The sequence below is a fragment of the Protopterus annectens genome, chromosome 17.part0 (genome assembly GCF_019279795.1).
Source record: "Protopterus annectens isolate FY-2018-M chromosome 17.part0, PAN1.0, whole genome shotgun sequence".
NCBI classification, from domain to species: Eukaryota; Metazoa; Chordata; order Ceratodontiformes; family Protopteridae; genus Protopterus; species Protopterus annectens.
This window is the reverse complement of record NC_056751.1, coordinates 523178462-523195455: the sequence shown is the minus strand read 5'-3', so window position 1 is coordinate 523195455 and position 16994 is coordinate 523178462. Positions and strand designations below refer to the sequence as shown.

Sequence of the window (16994 nt, the reverse complement as noted above, 5' to 3'; positions counted from 1 at the left end):
GTCAACCTACATGCTTTTAAAACAGGTTTGAGACTAACACTGCTATTAATCCCTGGATGTCTATGTGCCTGTAGTCTTAACATCCATTGCTAAATTGATGTTTATGTCACCACCTCTAGGATTAATATGAACTAACTGTAACACTTTAAAGGTAAAATAATGATCTGACCACATAATTATATGTTTGGCCAAAGCATTCTTATCATTCTGTCTACATATCTCATAAAGGTGTTTGCTAATACGTTCTTTTGATTTTTGAGTGGTTTTACCCACATAATAACAAGAGCATAAGGCACATGTTGCTAAATAAATCAGATTTGTACTGTTACAGTCTGCATAAAATCTTGGTATAAAATTAAAAGAAGTGTTAGGACAATCAAATTTCTGTTGTTTACTTAGTACACAACAGAAACTACATTTCCTGCATGGATATGTACCTGGATTAGATACAACAGAACTTACTCTCTTATTATCATGACATAGCAACTTTTTTTTAAATTAACATTCTTTCTATAGACAAAATGTGGTATTTGCCCCCACTATCCTGGCTGTGTTGTTATCAGTAGTCAATAAAGACCAATGTTTATGAATAATTGTCCTTATAACACTATTACTACTGGTAAAGTTAGTTACAAAGGAACAAGAGTGTCTCTTACTGGACAAATTATCAGTACCATTAGTAACAACACAATCCTGTGTATTATGATAGATATTTTGTTGCTCTCCCTGAAGTATATGCTTCTTATAGCCTCTATCCATAAAATGCTGTTCCATTTGTTCCAACTCAGTTGCAAATCTAGTATTACCTTTACATACCCACTTGACCCTTAACAGTTGGCTTTTCACAATGTTGGGAAAAATGTGTCGGAGATGCATACTATCATAACATAATAGCCCATTATGCCCACAAGGTTTCCTATAGAGGGTAGTAGATATATTTCCCCCTTCTTCCCTAGAAAGAGATTCATCTAAAAAAATCAATATGTTGGTAGGAACTAGTTATAGTAAACTTCAAAAATCTCGTGGTGGATTCCATTGTAGTAATAAATTCAGTTAGGGAATTTGCATCTCCATCCCAAAACATAAAGATGTCATTCACAAAACATCTGTATAACATAATTTTCTGACTATCTAGGTGTTGAAACAAATGTCTGGATTCCCTAAAGTGCATAACAAGATTTGCGTAAGAATTCGCACATGGGGTGCCCTAAGCGACACCCCATTTTTGCAAATATAACTGCTCTTCAAACATAACCACATTATTACTTAGGATAAAATCTAAGAACGTGCATATATCAATATCAAGGCCAGTAAATGTATCAATGGTAAGCAAAATCTCCCTAAAAACCTCTATACCATATTCATTCGGTATGCAGGTGAATACATTTCTGACATCCATAATCACCATCAAATAAGTGGAAGTGTCTATATCATGTACAAACTCTTTCTAATCATGTAAAAAATGTGTTGTGTCTCTCAAGATTTTAACAATGTTAGGTATAGTTTGCCTTCTACATAAATAGAAAGGGGTTCAGTCGCCCAACCACCCCCTGAGACAATAGGTGTCATAGGGGGTGGATTCACAGACATTTGCCTTCTACATAAATAGAAAGGGGCTCAGTCGCCCAACCACCCCCTGAGACAATAGGTCTCATAGGGGGTGGATTCTCAGACTTGTGCATTTTTGGTAAACCTTTGATGATAGGTATTACTGGGTATGTCACATACAGAAAATTATACAAACTTTCATTAATATATCTACCTGCAACTAATTCATCCAAGTAATCAAACCAACAACAGTCTTGTTAACTTCAGAATAAGTCTCAGCATTAAGAAGTTCTTTCATTGCTCTAACATAATCACTCCTGTTCAACAGAACAACAGCCCCTCCCGTATCAGCAGGATTTATACATATATCAGGATTATTGTTTAAATCTTCAAGTGCTTCCCTTTCAGCTCGTGTCAAATTATAAAAGTCATAATTAGACCCCGGTCGATTTAGGGCCTTAAATAGTTCTTCATCACAAATTTTAACAAAATATTCAATGCGTGTGGGCATAGGAGGTACAAATGCACTCAGTCTACTATTCCTCAAAATCGTATTATGCATTTTGTTATCCTGAAACATTAATTTACAAGACAAATTATGAGCAAACATTCTAATGTCAGTGCTAACGTCACTTAACTTGGCTGCTGTCGCTGAAACAAACGATAAGCCTCTGTCGAGTACCCTCATTCTATAGAGTTCAACACATAGTCAAATAAATTCACTACGAGGGTTTTTACCTCCAAATCCTTCTGTTGTCCACCCATCCTCGGTCTCCCAAGAACTTCTGTCAATGTCTCCCTTGACTCGACAACCGAGTAAAGATGAGTCATTTCTGCTGTATTGGGAGCGGTAAAAAATGTTCCATGTTAATAGTATTCATTACCTTGGGTTTGCCTCCGACTTGAGCATAGGTCAGGGCTTGCTGGTTAGGTGGAGGTGTCATAGCTTGTCTTTTTATTTATGTTGTGTTTTATTAAAATTGTTTCTGCAGTCGTATTTATCCAGCTGTTTGTTTATCTATCTACTAACAATACTAACATGAGTCCGCCGGGTGTATTCGTATTATTGTATGTTGGTACTTATGAAATATGGGCTGTTTATACTTGAAGGTTTCCAAAACATTGCTCGATACTACTCATTCATTATTTCTCCCTAACACACCACAAGGCTGACTTCTCAAGAAGCTGGGAGGACGGGCTGCTCAGAACAAAATACCTGTAGGGATAACAGGTTATGGAGGGTGGGTAGTATGAGATAATGTGCTCTTGGTGTACTGGGTACTTAGTTACTCTTCTGGCTACATAATTGTGACCCTATGGACAAGCAGGAAAAAATTAGCTTATATGTGTATTTTATCAAGTACTGTCATAATCATAACATATACATACATATTAAAAAAAAGTCTTCCTAAAATTCAAAATCATCTGTCACCCAGTTCTGAAGCACCTGTCTTGCTAATTCATTTTATTCTTTTTGTCAATCCTGTCCTTATCTTCACTGTAGTAAGACTCTTTTTACTCCATCCTTATTTTTTATGTATGTTTTATATATATATATATATATATATATATATATATATATATATATATATATATATATATATATATATATATATATATATATATATATATATGAGTACATATACTGTATGGATTTCTTATAGTTGAGATCATAAGATTGAACTTGTGAAAGTTCTAACCATTTAAATGGAGACTGCAGTACAGCTCGGAATGGTATATCTACCATTTTTCTCACTGTAAGTGATCTCGGAGCTGGTATATGTAATTAGCAGGTGGTGTGGGGTTTGCAGGGGGGGCTTGTTCTCCTGCAAAAATAGAAAATACTTTTTTTCATTTTTTTTATTTAAATTTCAAACTTTCACAAGTTTTGTGTAAGAAATTCAAACTTGTGAAAGTTCAAAATTTAGAAGTATCAAAACTTCAAAAGTCATACAATTAGGACCATATGATTGAAGTTTTGAAACTCTGAACATTTTGAATAGAGATTGCGATACAGTGTGGAATGGGAAATTTATCCATTTCTGCAATGTAGTGATATTTTGGAGCTGGTATATATAATTAGCAGGCGGTGTGGGGGTGCACTGGGACTTCCCACCCTGCAAAACATTTAATGTTCGATGTTCCAAAACTTCGATCATATAGGCTCGGCCATAAAAATTTTGAAGTTTGTGAATTTCGATAATCTAACATAGATCTATAAATATATATATATATATATATATGTATATATAAACATATATGTATATGTACATGTGTGTGTTTGTTACAGAGATTTTTACAATAAAAATTAACATTTCAAAAACATTTGAATAATTCTGAATAGCAGTCTTGTGATATTCTCAAAATATAGCTTTTTAATAGCACAAGCTCTTTGGAAACTCCAGTTCTAAAAGTTATGGGTGAAGTGTACATAGTTAAATGCATTTTTTTCAGCCTCTGTCCATATACATTTTTTAGTCCTCAGTAGGATTCAGAAAATCTGGTTTTGCCAAGTAATGTGGAAATGGGAGTTTCTTGCCAGGAATGGGTAAAGCAATGCCAAATCTCTCATTTCAGGAAAATGGCTTTGGAAGATTCTGATGGTAATTACATCACCTGCAAAGAAGTCCAGTAGTACAACTGTTGCCTTTTGAACCCTCCAAGGTGAGTAGAACTAATTATGAGTTCTGTGGGTATGTGGTTGCATGGACATTTTGCTAAGTTAGCAGTGCAAATTTGTATCTTTCCTTCCGGCCAGCTGAGGGAGGCTTTAGGCTTTAATTCCTAGCAGGAACTTAGCAATATACTTCACTAGGGGCATATTCATCTTCCCACCAGTGCATGATAAGCCAGAGTTCCACAAATGTGTATCTGCTCTCAAAAGATAGTCAATGTGGGAAAAATCCATTTATTTTAGTTTTTTTGCAGGCGACAGTTCACTAGAGTCAGACTGCTTATTATATCAACGCAGTGACCAACAATAAATGAAAGAAAAATCTCTGATGTTCATTTGTTCTTTCATTTCTTCATCCTATTACTATTTTTTTTATCATCTCTCTCTATATTACATTACTTCTATACTCTGTGGATACTGTTTTTTAAGTAAATACTTCATCAATATCACTACAAAATTAACTTATTTTTTACTATTGACTTTACCTGTATAATGCATTGAACCTGTGAAATACATTGTTATTATTCTTGCCCCATTGAATATTCTATGCTAACCTATATGCTGTACTACACATGTTACTGTTGTATAAATGTTTTTGTCCTATTTGTTATTGTTTTATAGTTGTATCTCTTTGTTTATGTCTTGGAGCTTAACTCCCCAGGCCTCTACTGAAAATGGACATATATCCAGTTAGACTAGCCCGGTCAACAAATATAAAATAATAAATAAATAAATAAATTTGATCACTGCTGCAGTAGCTACAGCATAGGATGTAACATACAGAAAGTTTTAAAAGCTTATTGTCAGTGTTCATATACCCAGACTACTTATACTTCAATCAGAGCTGTAGAACGTCAATTGTTAAGGTGCCTTAGCCCTTCAGAAAATTCCTTCTGCCAAAGAATGCACATTTTGTGGGCTTTCAAGGATCAGCAGTTGGATAATGTTTCCCCATCAGTGGGCAGATAAGTTCCCTTCAAGGAAGAAACCTTCTACAATTTATTGCATGAGAGAAATAATACATTTTTTCTGTGAAATTATTTAATTTATGAAAGGATTTTTGGTTTTTGGACTGACTCATGATTTCATTCGGTTACCTGCTGAAGGGACAAAGGTTGCCTGGAAATTGTCTTGTTTTTGTAGCCAGAGGAGCAAAAAACTGAAGAGTAAAAAGTGTTACAAGTATTGCTTAAATTGGGTATTTGTGAAGAAACTTTTATTTTACTGTTTTTAAGGGCTGGATCAAGTATATGCTGTGGTTATCATGGTGTTTTATGGTAAAATCAGTACTTTTTAAATATTTAACCTTTTACTTACCATTTCTATCAGTGGTTCCAAGCAGTCAGGCTTCATTCTCAGCTTAACTGTGAAGAATTTTCCAGTTCCTCATTTCTTCCTTCCTTTGACTACAAATAGAAGAAAACTTTCAGACAGCCTTTACCACTTCAACAGGTTATGAATTTGCCCCGGTTGCTTATGGGTAACTCTACTGTGGCCATTCAGGGCTTAGATACATCCTCTGTGGCTGCTGGACTGTCCTTTGTGGACATAGGGAACCACATTTGGTGGTCTCAGAGAAAGGAGTGGGGAATGTCGCTCTGTCTAGGATGACTGGAATACCTGCCCCCAAGCAGGATTTTCTTTACAAGAATCTATCTGTTTATATGAAAATGTCTGTTAAAAAGCAAAGATGTAATATTTATCTCTGTTACTTTATGCAGGGATGATTTATTGGACTTTGTTCAGGGCTTTCTTCAGGCTCTTGACCCCTCTTGTTCTAGTTTTACTGGTAAAAGAAAAAAGAAATTCTTTATTTTCTGAAGTTTCTCACTGTGCTGAACAGGGAAATGATTGTAAATTAACAACTTCCATTTTTTTTTTCTCGTCAAGCGACTAATTCACTTTTGAGGAGAGTATTTCTTCTGGATCTCCTGTTGAAGAATTTTTTTTTCTTTATGAAACCATGTTAGGATTAATCATTTCTTTCAGTGGGAACACAGTCATATTCCAGTTTCTAAAAAAAACATGTTTTTTTACAACTGTAATTTCCTCAACCCACTCCTGTACCACCTGTTCGCCTGTTTCTCAAGTGACCAAACATTCCTTGAAGTGAGCTTATGATTCAGCTGATACTTCTTCCAGAGCATCCGCTACTGGAACCACTGTAAGAAGTTTTGCACTGTTAAATTCTCAAAATTGTCAAAGTTATGTTAAATCTGAAATTTTGAATTCCATTTTAGTTTGGGAAATTGTCTTCTGCTAAGGTCATGAAAAAGTGTATTCATTGAGGGAAACATATTCAATGGGTGATTCAGATTTTTCATCCTTCCTTCAAGTTTGTTAAAGGTTTCACACCTATCTTGGAACCATTTTATACCAAGACAGTAAAAGGACTCAGCAAAATCCTGGCAAGCAGACATTAAAAACAATGGCAATGGGGATTCCAAAAAGAAATGGAGACATTTCCACAAGCCAAGATGGTCCAACAACTCTGAATAACTATCTAAAAATTGTAACCCTACACTCACTCTAGCAGTCTTTAAAACTTCCCCAACATTTGGCACTCTTTTTCATTATTTGGCTACAGGTAATATCTGATGATGGGTTCTGGAAGTGATCCATCCTACATGATGTCATTGGGAGTCCCTCCCTCCTTTTCAGGGGATTCTTCTTTGTCCAGCAGATCAAACTTCTTTACTTCATTTCATTCAACATTTGATGATGCAGGAAGTCATACAATCATTTCCTCTTTCACTGAAAAAGAAAGGTTTTTTTTTTGTTTTTTTTTTAATACAAGAATACTTTTGGTTCTAAAGAAAGAAGTCTCACGGAGACTAATTCTATTTCTTTCCTTTCTCAATCAGATTGTCAACGTTTCGAAGCTCAAAATACAATTCTTTCACAACCTGTTGCTTCTTATTCACTCTTTCAGGTTTTTTTTGGTAACTCTAGATTTAAGGGAAGCATATAATCATATTTCTATAGCCTCAGCTTTACAACTTTAAGGTTTTCTGTGCCTGAATTGTACCATCAGTTCTCTACATTACCTTTTGGGTTAACAACTGCTCCAAAGGTGTTCACAAAGCATCCAGCTCCAGTGATCATCTATTGTAAACTGCAAGGTTTTCACATTTCTTTATTTAGACGACTTTTTTGAAAGTCCTTGCATAGTGTTTTTCAAAGTGTCAGGAATGTGTCATCTGGATAAGATATCTCCTTTCAGTCTGGGTTTCCAGTAAAACTTTTTAAAGTCTTGCTTGACTCCTTCCTACAAGACTGGTGTCTCCTAGATACTTCAGTTCAATGTGCTTTTCTTCAACAAGAAAAAAGTAGATCTATATCTTGATCTGTCCCTGAGTTTTTTTTTTTTCCATTCAGTCCAAGACTTCAGCAAGAGAATTTCTCAGGATACTGGGACTTGTGTTGTCTATGATTCTCATGATTCTTCTTTCCAGACTCCACATGAGAAAGACTCAATGGTGTCATAAATCAGTTTAGTCCCAACATTAAAGCACCACTTGACATTTCAAATTCCAGTTGTGAGATTTGTAAAAAGGAACTACTTTACAGACCACTTTGATCTGATTCTAGGTCTTCCCATTCACCCTTCCAGCTCCTGCAGAGCCTGTAACTATGGACTCAGTCATTGCTTGGGGATCTGTGTCAGTGGAAGTAATACTACAGGGTCTCAAACAAAAAGACAGATCAAAACAGAGATGATAGCAGTCATAAATGCACTCAACTCTCTCAGTCATCTTTAGGCCAAAGAGCCACTAAAAGTGATTACTGTCAACACAAAAGTGATGTGGTACATAAGCAAAGATGAGGGATTCATCTGTAGTCCACAGAGACACTACAATTGATTAATGTCAACACAAAAGTGATATGGTACATAAACAAAGGTGAGGGATTAATCTGTAGTCCACAGAGACACTACAAGTGATTATCGTCAACACAAAAGTGATGCGGTACATAAACAAAGATTAGGGAAATGGGGGTTTCAGATCTTACCTTCTGTGCAGATTAGCTGTGATAGGCTGGGGTAAAGCAAGTCAGTACAATCTCACTCCACATGCACCTTACATTTTATCACAGGAAAACTTTGCAGCATACACGCTAAAAAGGACCAGGACTAACTTTCACAAAAGGAAATTGAATTGTGGGCTCTTCCAGAATTTGATCCAGCTGTGGGAAGCATGTTAGGAAGAAATTTTCATCTCCATTCACAGCAAAATGCTGGTACAATTCTACTTCGGGTATCCTGGCAATCAGGCCTACAAATCAAATGCATTCTCTTCCCTGGATAGGAATGTTCCTGTATGCCTTTCCATCCTTTTCACTGATATCCAGGGATTTTCTGAAGATTCAGAAAGACTCTCGAAAGGTCATCGTGGTGACTCCATTCTAGCCCAGGCCCAGTGGTTCTCCCTTCTTCTGGATATAGTCAAGGGCAACACAAAAGCTGGCACATGCGATAAATACTGTGATCTACATTGTGCAAGATTAGATAAGTAGGGGTTCTAATCTCACTGCAGGCTACTTGGTGTGCATGTGTGTCTTGAAACAATTATAACTAACTGCCTGAAGGATAGAGTTTTAATAACTTTTAGACACTTAATTTCTAAGGGTATGTAGCAGGTATTAAAGGACAAAGAGAAACCTGTTACTAGGAAGTCACATGTTAGTAAATGTAAAAGATACCACAGTAAGAAACAAGACTGTTTTAAGACTAGTATGCCTTTGGTTTTACAATATTTTTCTGAGTTATCTTCTGGACTTTTTTGCTCCTCTATCAAGGTTTATTTGTTGCAGATTTCAGCATTTCTACCCATGAATCCCACCCTTTCAATGTATTCCTGTGCCAAAATGTTTTTGAAAGGGGTTCTGAATACTTGCAATCTAAAAGCAGGTGGCTTCACCTTGGAACCTTAATTTTCTTTTGGGAAAAAATAACACTGTCTCCATGTACACCATCTCATCAGGCTGATATGAGATCTTAACAGAGGAAACTGTTTGTTGATTGCACTGACTATTGAACAGCAAAATAGCCAGGGTTGGACAAGAGGGGCAACTGCCCTTGGGTGCAAATTATTGGGGGGAGCATGATCAGCCAATCCTGATCTTAATTTAATGCAATAGCAGCTTTTACAAGCTGGTATTCCATTTGCGGCAAATCTGAACAGTGTAGCACTTTGTGTGTGGTCTAAACTGTAGCAACTGCTTGCTACAGCTTAAAACAAAGATTTTTTTTTCAACTAAAACATGAGTGCTATAGCAGTCTGTGCAGACAGGATATAAATTGTAGCAACTCCTTACTACATCACTAGCAAGCAGCTTGCTACAGTTTAAAACATATTTAGAAGAAGGGTTGGGGGCAGAGCAGAGAAATGGGACCTGATTGGTTGAACCAGGATGGAGGAGAGCTAGAAGACATACTGTAAGAAGAATGTGCGAGTTGCACGCTATCATGGGTGTGTCAACCTTATCTCAGTTTACACAAAAATAGTTTTTTTTTTTTAGAACTAATGCTTTATTTATGCTTAAAGTGATATCCATAGTTATGTTGACTTAAGCTATCCTTCTCCCTGTCTTCTTTTTAAAACCAAAAAATGAAGGAGAAAGGATTCTGTTCTCTTTGGATGTACACAGACAACTCAGGTATTACCTTGACAGAAGTAAAACCTTCAGAAATTCTGATGTTATTACTTTCTTAAGAAGGAAAGAAAAAAAGACAGCCTGTGTTAAAGCAGACTATTCCCACCATAATAAGTCAAACACAGGCTGGGTTAATGCTGATTCTCCCAGGACCTTGGCTTCATCAGTGGCTTTTTGGAAAATGGTGGACTTCAGAAATATTCTAGAGGCAGCAACTAAGTCCACTGTATATACTTTTACAAGGCACTATAAACTAGACTCCTTTTCTAAGTCCACAGCATGCTTTGCTGGGGCCATGTCCCAGGGCAAATGGACCCACATCCATCCTCCTCCTTCCACTCTTTATAAGCTATGTTATTCTACACAACTAGCTAAGGTTACCGCAGCAGTCATCAATTGATGAACATAGTACAATTGTGTAAGCAAACTTACCATAAAAGAAAGTGTGAATGATCACTGCTACAACATGTTCTATCCCTTCATTTTCCTTACTTCTGTTATTTTTTTTTTTTGTTGACAAGGTGTGGACATTGAATTTTATTTAGCTAGCACTGCCCTCCTTCAAGGCTCTAGCCTCACTCTTTCAGTCTACAAGAAAGCCCTAAAGGGCTTGTTGGCCAGATTGTTAATAGTCTGGCACTCTACTCATGCAGTCGATGGTCTAGGCATGTGAAAAGTGCCCTTAAGCTTCAGAAGTTGACTGGCTGTTACACCTTATTTCAGGATATACATAGCTACAACCACTACTGCATCATTCAAAATCTGCTGTTCTGGTAAGTTTATTTACATTGCACTTCACTCGACATTTCAGAGTAAGATGCTCTTTATGTTTTGTACATGATCCCTGGTATTCTCTCCTTTCTACCATCACCAGCTGCCTCCTATCTCAATTTATTTTCTTTCTATCTTTTCCTCTTTCCTCTTACCATTTTCAAAATCCTTTTTTTCTCAACCAGTAAATATTACTTGTGCCTTTTTGGTCTGCTGAAGTTTGCAGATGTCATTCCTTCTAAACTTTTTTTTTTTTTTGCCTGTGAGTCTGTCTCTGTTGTTTACTATACCCACTTGCCATTTTTTTGTTCAGTTTTACCATCACTGCCACCCATTTTACAATATCCAGCTACCTACCTATGTAAAGCTCAGAAAATAAAATACGAGACTATGCACATTGAGTGGTCCCTGAAAGTCTCTGGAGATATCTTGCATTTTTATTGAAAGCCCAAAGTTAATAACCTGTGAAATTAAAACAATTCTCATATTTGTAGACTTTAGATTTAAAAAAAAACTCTCATAAGGCATGACAAAATTATTCCAAAATCATTTCCAAGATGATAGTTTAGTAGTATAAAAAAACTTTACTTCATTTCTAGTTCTGTTTTTATATTTTACACACTTACATTCCAATGTATTTGTCTAGAATTATTGCAATATTTCCTGCAAAGATCAAAATAGAAAGCTATATTTCCCTTTTATTTATCTTTATTTTCATATTATATCAAATCTTCCTGGTACAGAAGTATAGCTATGATGATGCTTCACACATATTGTTGCTTTGTTTATTTAGACATGTTTATCACTCTCCTGAAGACAATAAAATAAACTACAGTAGAAACTCTTTAATTCAATGTATTATGCATTGATACTACCGCACAACTGTTTTTATTTATTTTTATTTTAGATTGTTTTATTATTTATTAAAATAGTGCTTTTAAAATTGTCTTTTCTTTCCCTTTTCTATGCTGAAGCACTGTAAATATGCTGTGGTACATTTTGAGAAGCTCAGACTTTCAAACGGCAAACACTATGCAGTTAATGGGAGAAATCAAATCTAGAAGGAATTAGAGAAAGATGTAGGGGGAGGACCTAAAATATCCCACATAAGACTGTATGAGGAACAGAAAAACCAAACAAGCAAGACTTGCCTATTGTGGATGAAGTGCCACCTCTGGGATAATGTATGGGAATATGTAAATAACTAAATGTTTCCAACAAAGTGTTTTTTCTTGCATCCCCTTTTGTAAAAAAACAATACTACCCTCAAAGTCACATATTTGATAAACCAATGAATATATGTATTTTCCTTTTCTCTACAATGGTGTGACACCAGAGTAGAACATTTAGACAGTGGGGTTGCAAGGGTAATCAAGAAAGCACCTCCATGCAAAATGCTTTAAATTAATTTATGGTGTTAACAGATTTTCGAGTGGATGAAATTAAAAAGTGGGACTGTTTGGTTGTTAATTTTGCCTTTGGGCAGTCTGGCCTTGATTATCCAATGTAGACTCTCTTTTTCTGCATTTAGCTCCTCCTCATATGTCAGGCATTTGTCCTACCTAAGTGCTCATGCACATTTTTCCTTTGTCGGATAAGAAACAAATGCAGCACAGCCAACATTCTGGCATCTACCAAGGAGGTTTTCCATTTATGGCCTAACTGCACCTTACTAATGGCTTACATGCATACCTGCTGAAATTAGAGTATGTTATGCTTTTTACTGAGTGCATGGATACTTCTCCACATATGCAGTGAAGGCTAATAAGGAAACAAAGTTTGACAAACCAAGTGTGTATTTCCAGTCTCTACACTACTTGCTGTGCATCCATTAACCAGCAGGTGTCAGAATTGCAGCAGACCAGACATCTTCCACCCTCCAAGGATAGACAAGTCAACAATGCACATTCATATTGACTTACTCTTCCCTTTTAGATCATCCAGCACTCTCCTTACTAATCAATCCTGGGTCATCTGTGTTACAGTCAGAGCTTTTCCCTTCCACAAATTGTTTTTGTAGGGGAGTAAGCTCATTTCATCTCCCACTGCCCCTAAATTACATATACCAACTACAAAAGTGTACAGATTTGAAAACAAGGAGTCCTTGAAAAACACTCGCTATAGTAAACCGGTTTTTATTTCAGTATTTCAATAATGGTCTGGCAGTTAGGATAGAGATTTAAGGCTCTGTGCTTTTAATGAGCTGCTTCCTTAAGCTCAGCATGTAGGGTTTGATTCCTTCCAGCTCTGCTTGCCTAATGTGTGACTACAATCAGGTCACTTAACCACAGAGTAATTCTACGTCACCCCTGAAAAGGGGCATTTACACTGTTGGCCTATCTGGTTAACAGATGAATAACACAGTAGAAAAAAAAAACATTCCATTCATTCCACTGAACTATGATTTGCAAAAGCATTCTTTTGACTTATTGACAGGAAACAATAGCCTACTGTGCACCAGTCAACATGGACTTACAAGCAGTACATCCCACCAAACTAGCCTGATTCACCAAACAAAATGGATGATGTATATGCAGTCAGTGATTAATTCTTATGCATCTGTGAAGCCCTTGATTCCATGGCACACAAGCAGATCAAAGACAAGCTCAGTAGAGTAGCTGACTGAAAACAGACACAGCTGGTTCAAAGGCAAACTCATATGTTCATAGGAGATTACTAGGCTAACAGCTCAAGAGCCTTTACAAGCCCAGCCAATATAACTACATTTTTGCCCAGTATATAGCCCCTACTGGCAGGAGAATGACAGGTTTTGTGGCTATGCCTAGATAGTTTTACAGATTTTGCAAATTGCCTCTGTCATTAAGGAGATAGGTATTACGAGGTGTGAATTTGTGATTCCCCATCTGCTGATCCAAATTTCTGTTGAGGATGGCCAGGGAGGAAATCTGTTTAACAATCAGGCAGTTGTGGCTTAGGGAATCAATCCATTGACCACAGGAAACAGCTTTTTAACATTTCCTTAATCCTTGGCACCAACTGTCAGAAACTATCTATGCATAACACCTTCAAGCTTTATCTGTTATCTCTATCTCATACAGACCTCTTATAGGTGACCTTTGACTAGCCTACCAGTTCTCAAAGTCCCTGTCCTGGGTGACTGCTTTCATTTTGCCAAAGCGACACCACTATAAGTACCCTGACTAAAGACCATAACCATAACTATATCATAAACAAAATCAGCTGGCTTCACAGACACCACACTCAGTGAAGTCCTCTTCTATGGAAGAGACTTCATCATTAAACAAAATATTTTTCTCACAATTTTTAAATGCAACCTATGTGTGTGGATGGCTACCCATAAATATATCAGTGGTTTCAACACTCAAGACTCTCATAGAACTGGGGAATAGGAAGTGGGAACTGCAGTGGCTAGGCTACAACTGATTTTCATGATCAATTACTTTGCAATAATCTATCAGCATATAAAAGTATGAATTTATGTATAGTTGGGAATTAAGGGTGACAGTATGATGGATGTCTCAAAAGATGTAAATGAATGGCTCTGCGCCAAAGAGGTAAATCCTATGCTAAGGATTATGCAACATGCATGTATCTAATGTAACTTTAGGTATGGTGAAGAGTGTCAGTGTCTTTGTAAATAATACCAAAAGATCAGAAGAGGAACTGACAGAAGGAATAGTTAGTTTAAAAGGGGATATGAGTATGCCAACTGCACGGTCTGAAGGGTGGCAGCAAAACTCTAATCCCAAAATGTGCAGCATGCTGCATATAGAAAGAGATAATCTAGATGTAGTTTACAAGCTGGTGAGGTAGGTTTAGAGTATTAGGTAGGGGAAGGATATGGGTGTGACACCTACAGCAGTCACAGACCACTAGTAATACTGTTACAAGACAAGGGAAGGGTAAAAAAAATGTAACAGCATATTGCATCGGAGGGGGCATAGACTGTGTGAGGTAAGACATGCAACAGTCAGGCATTATTGTTGAAGAAGGTAGGAGAGTGGCAATAAATCTAGAGAGATGGTGACAGCTGACAGTGGCAATAAATCTAGAGAGATGGTGACAGCTGACAGAACACCCCAAGCCAATGGAGAAAATGGGAAAAAGGAGACTGAAGATGGTGATGATGATGATGATTTCATGGAGGGAGACTTGAGATAGGGTGGTGATTACCTGCATTTACAACAACCAGATGAGACCTCAACTGAAGTGCTGTATCTAGTTCGTGAAGCCCTACAAGTACAGGTCAATGACAGTAATGGAGAGCTGCCAATAACATTTAAAGGGAGATAAAAATGTTTTGAATTAGGAATGACAAGGGGCAATGATTGTTTACCTTGGAAAAAAAAGAGGAGGGGAAATACAAGACAGTGTAAAATATGCTCACTAAAATACGAATATAGCTTCAAAAATGTGAGATGGCCAGCAGTGAGCATAATTACTAGATGAAGCAGTCCAAATTCAGCCTTAACAGGAGGATGCATAGCCACCAGTGTTACATGGTTTCGGCTAAATCATTTTGGTTATGTTAGATTCTTTTATATGGGCTTTCATTAATATGAAGCAGACCCATATATATATATATATATATATATATATATATATATATATATATATATATATATATATATATATACATATATATATATACACATATATACAATTCCTGAATCTTTGATTGAACATAAGCTGCTTTGGCAAAGGCTTCAGGCTGTGTTTTTCAACAGATATTTCAAAGTTTGTTTCTCAGAATGCCTTTTTTTGTTGAAACAGATAAATGTACAAATGTACATGCAGGTGAGGGTTAGAGTAATGCTTAGGCAAGGGGATATTTCTACTGTGGTGAGTTTGTGTCTGTGTGGAGTTACAGAAAGTAATTTTTAAGATATAGTGCAGGGGGGCGAAGCACATTATCTCATAAAAACCATTTCACTAGCACTAACACTGCTCAGACAAATTCAGTGTGACTGTGACAGTACTTTTTGCTTGTAAAATCACAAGAAAAGTTTTTGTATTTTAATAGGCTTGTGTTTCAGCAAGCACTGACAAATTGTCTCACAATGTTTTTTTACATGACCATACGTTATCAAATATATATCTATATATACTTATAAAAAGGAAAACCTAGCCAAGCTAACAACTTCACTCTATCACTTGAACATCTTGTAGTGTAGGCTCATGATAAGTATACAAATGACCCCTTAAGGACATATCAGATTTTAAGCTATTCATCTTCTGAATGCCCATGTCTTTTTACTTTTTCACTTTTAAAGTCTTTCTGGGTTCATTTAGACAAGCTTGGTTGGGTCTTTCATGCAGTTCTTACTGAAAGTAAAAAAGCCATGGGCATTCAGAAGCCACATAACTGAAACACTGTGTTGTTCTTTAGGGGTCATTTGTGTACATTCCATGGGGCTCCATTATAAGATAACCTTTATTTTGATCACAAATTAGGAATGGTGGGAGGCTTATCCAGTGGAGATGATGTCCCTTCAGACATGGCAATCTGTGTGTCTACTGGCATACTAGAGTAAAACAATCAACAAAAGGTAAATACCAGTCTTCTTTATATACTTTAAATCTTCCACCCTCTGTATATCACAAAAACATTGATTATTCCCAACTCAATCCATCTCAATTCTATCATAATTTTTTATCACTAGGCCCATTTAATGTTCCTTTTTTCCTGTATCCTTTAATGTTTCAGTTTCATAGTTAATATCATGCTATAGATAGTCCGATAGACTGTTTCTACTGTGGTCTCCTGAACCCCATATTAATGTTATATATAGATTACTTACATGATTTAGCGACTTCTAATTCTATGCTATGGTATACAAGGTGTAAAGCTTTATAGCACCATAGTTAAATACAGCAACTGATGCATTGCAGTTACACACAATACTCACAGACAGCGTGTGTTTAATGCTTTTTTAACATAAATCTGTGCCATGGTCCACTCTTTAATAGTTTAGGTACGTACATAAACAGCAACTTGGATAAGTGGGATTGGTGGGTGATCACTGAATTGTAAGTACTGTCTAAATATTAGAAGAATACACTGCAGTCCTAATCCTATCTTCCGCAAGTTTTTGTTTTCAAAGTCTGCCATACCTAAACTCTGTTTCTGCAAGGACTAGAGGAAAAAAAAATCACTACATTTGTTCTCTCACAAAATCCTGCACAACTACTGATGTCCATCGTGTTACCCTGCTGCAGTCATCATACTTGGGTTATCCTGTCGTCAGGCGGTCCCGCAGTCGGCCGGAATTTCAAAGTCTTGGTCCGGCGTCAGTTGCTGTCACCTCTTCCCTGACGTCAGTGCGCCAGGGGTATATATAATGCAACTGACGCCATTTTCTTC

At 36.6% G+C, this 16994-nt stretch overlaps 1 protein-coding gene and 1 long non-coding RNA gene across 4 annotated transcripts in view; one reads left to right on the top strand and one right to left on the bottom strand.

The window, feature by feature from the left end:
• The window catches only part of LOC122791581, a 286754-nt gene extending 282542 nt beyond the window's left edge, over positions 1 to 4212 (top strand). The window contains exon 4 of the long non-coding RNA XR_006363171.1: positions 4126 to 4212. This is a non-coding gene — a long non-coding RNA (uncharacterized LOC122791581). The remainder of the gene's footprint in view (positions 1 to 4125) is intronic.
• Positions 1 to 16994, bottom strand: part of CADM3 (cell adhesion molecule 3) — a 1289148-nt gene that overhangs the window by 1183295 nt on the left and 88859 nt on the right. The gene's annotated exons all lie outside the window — the stretch shown is intronic.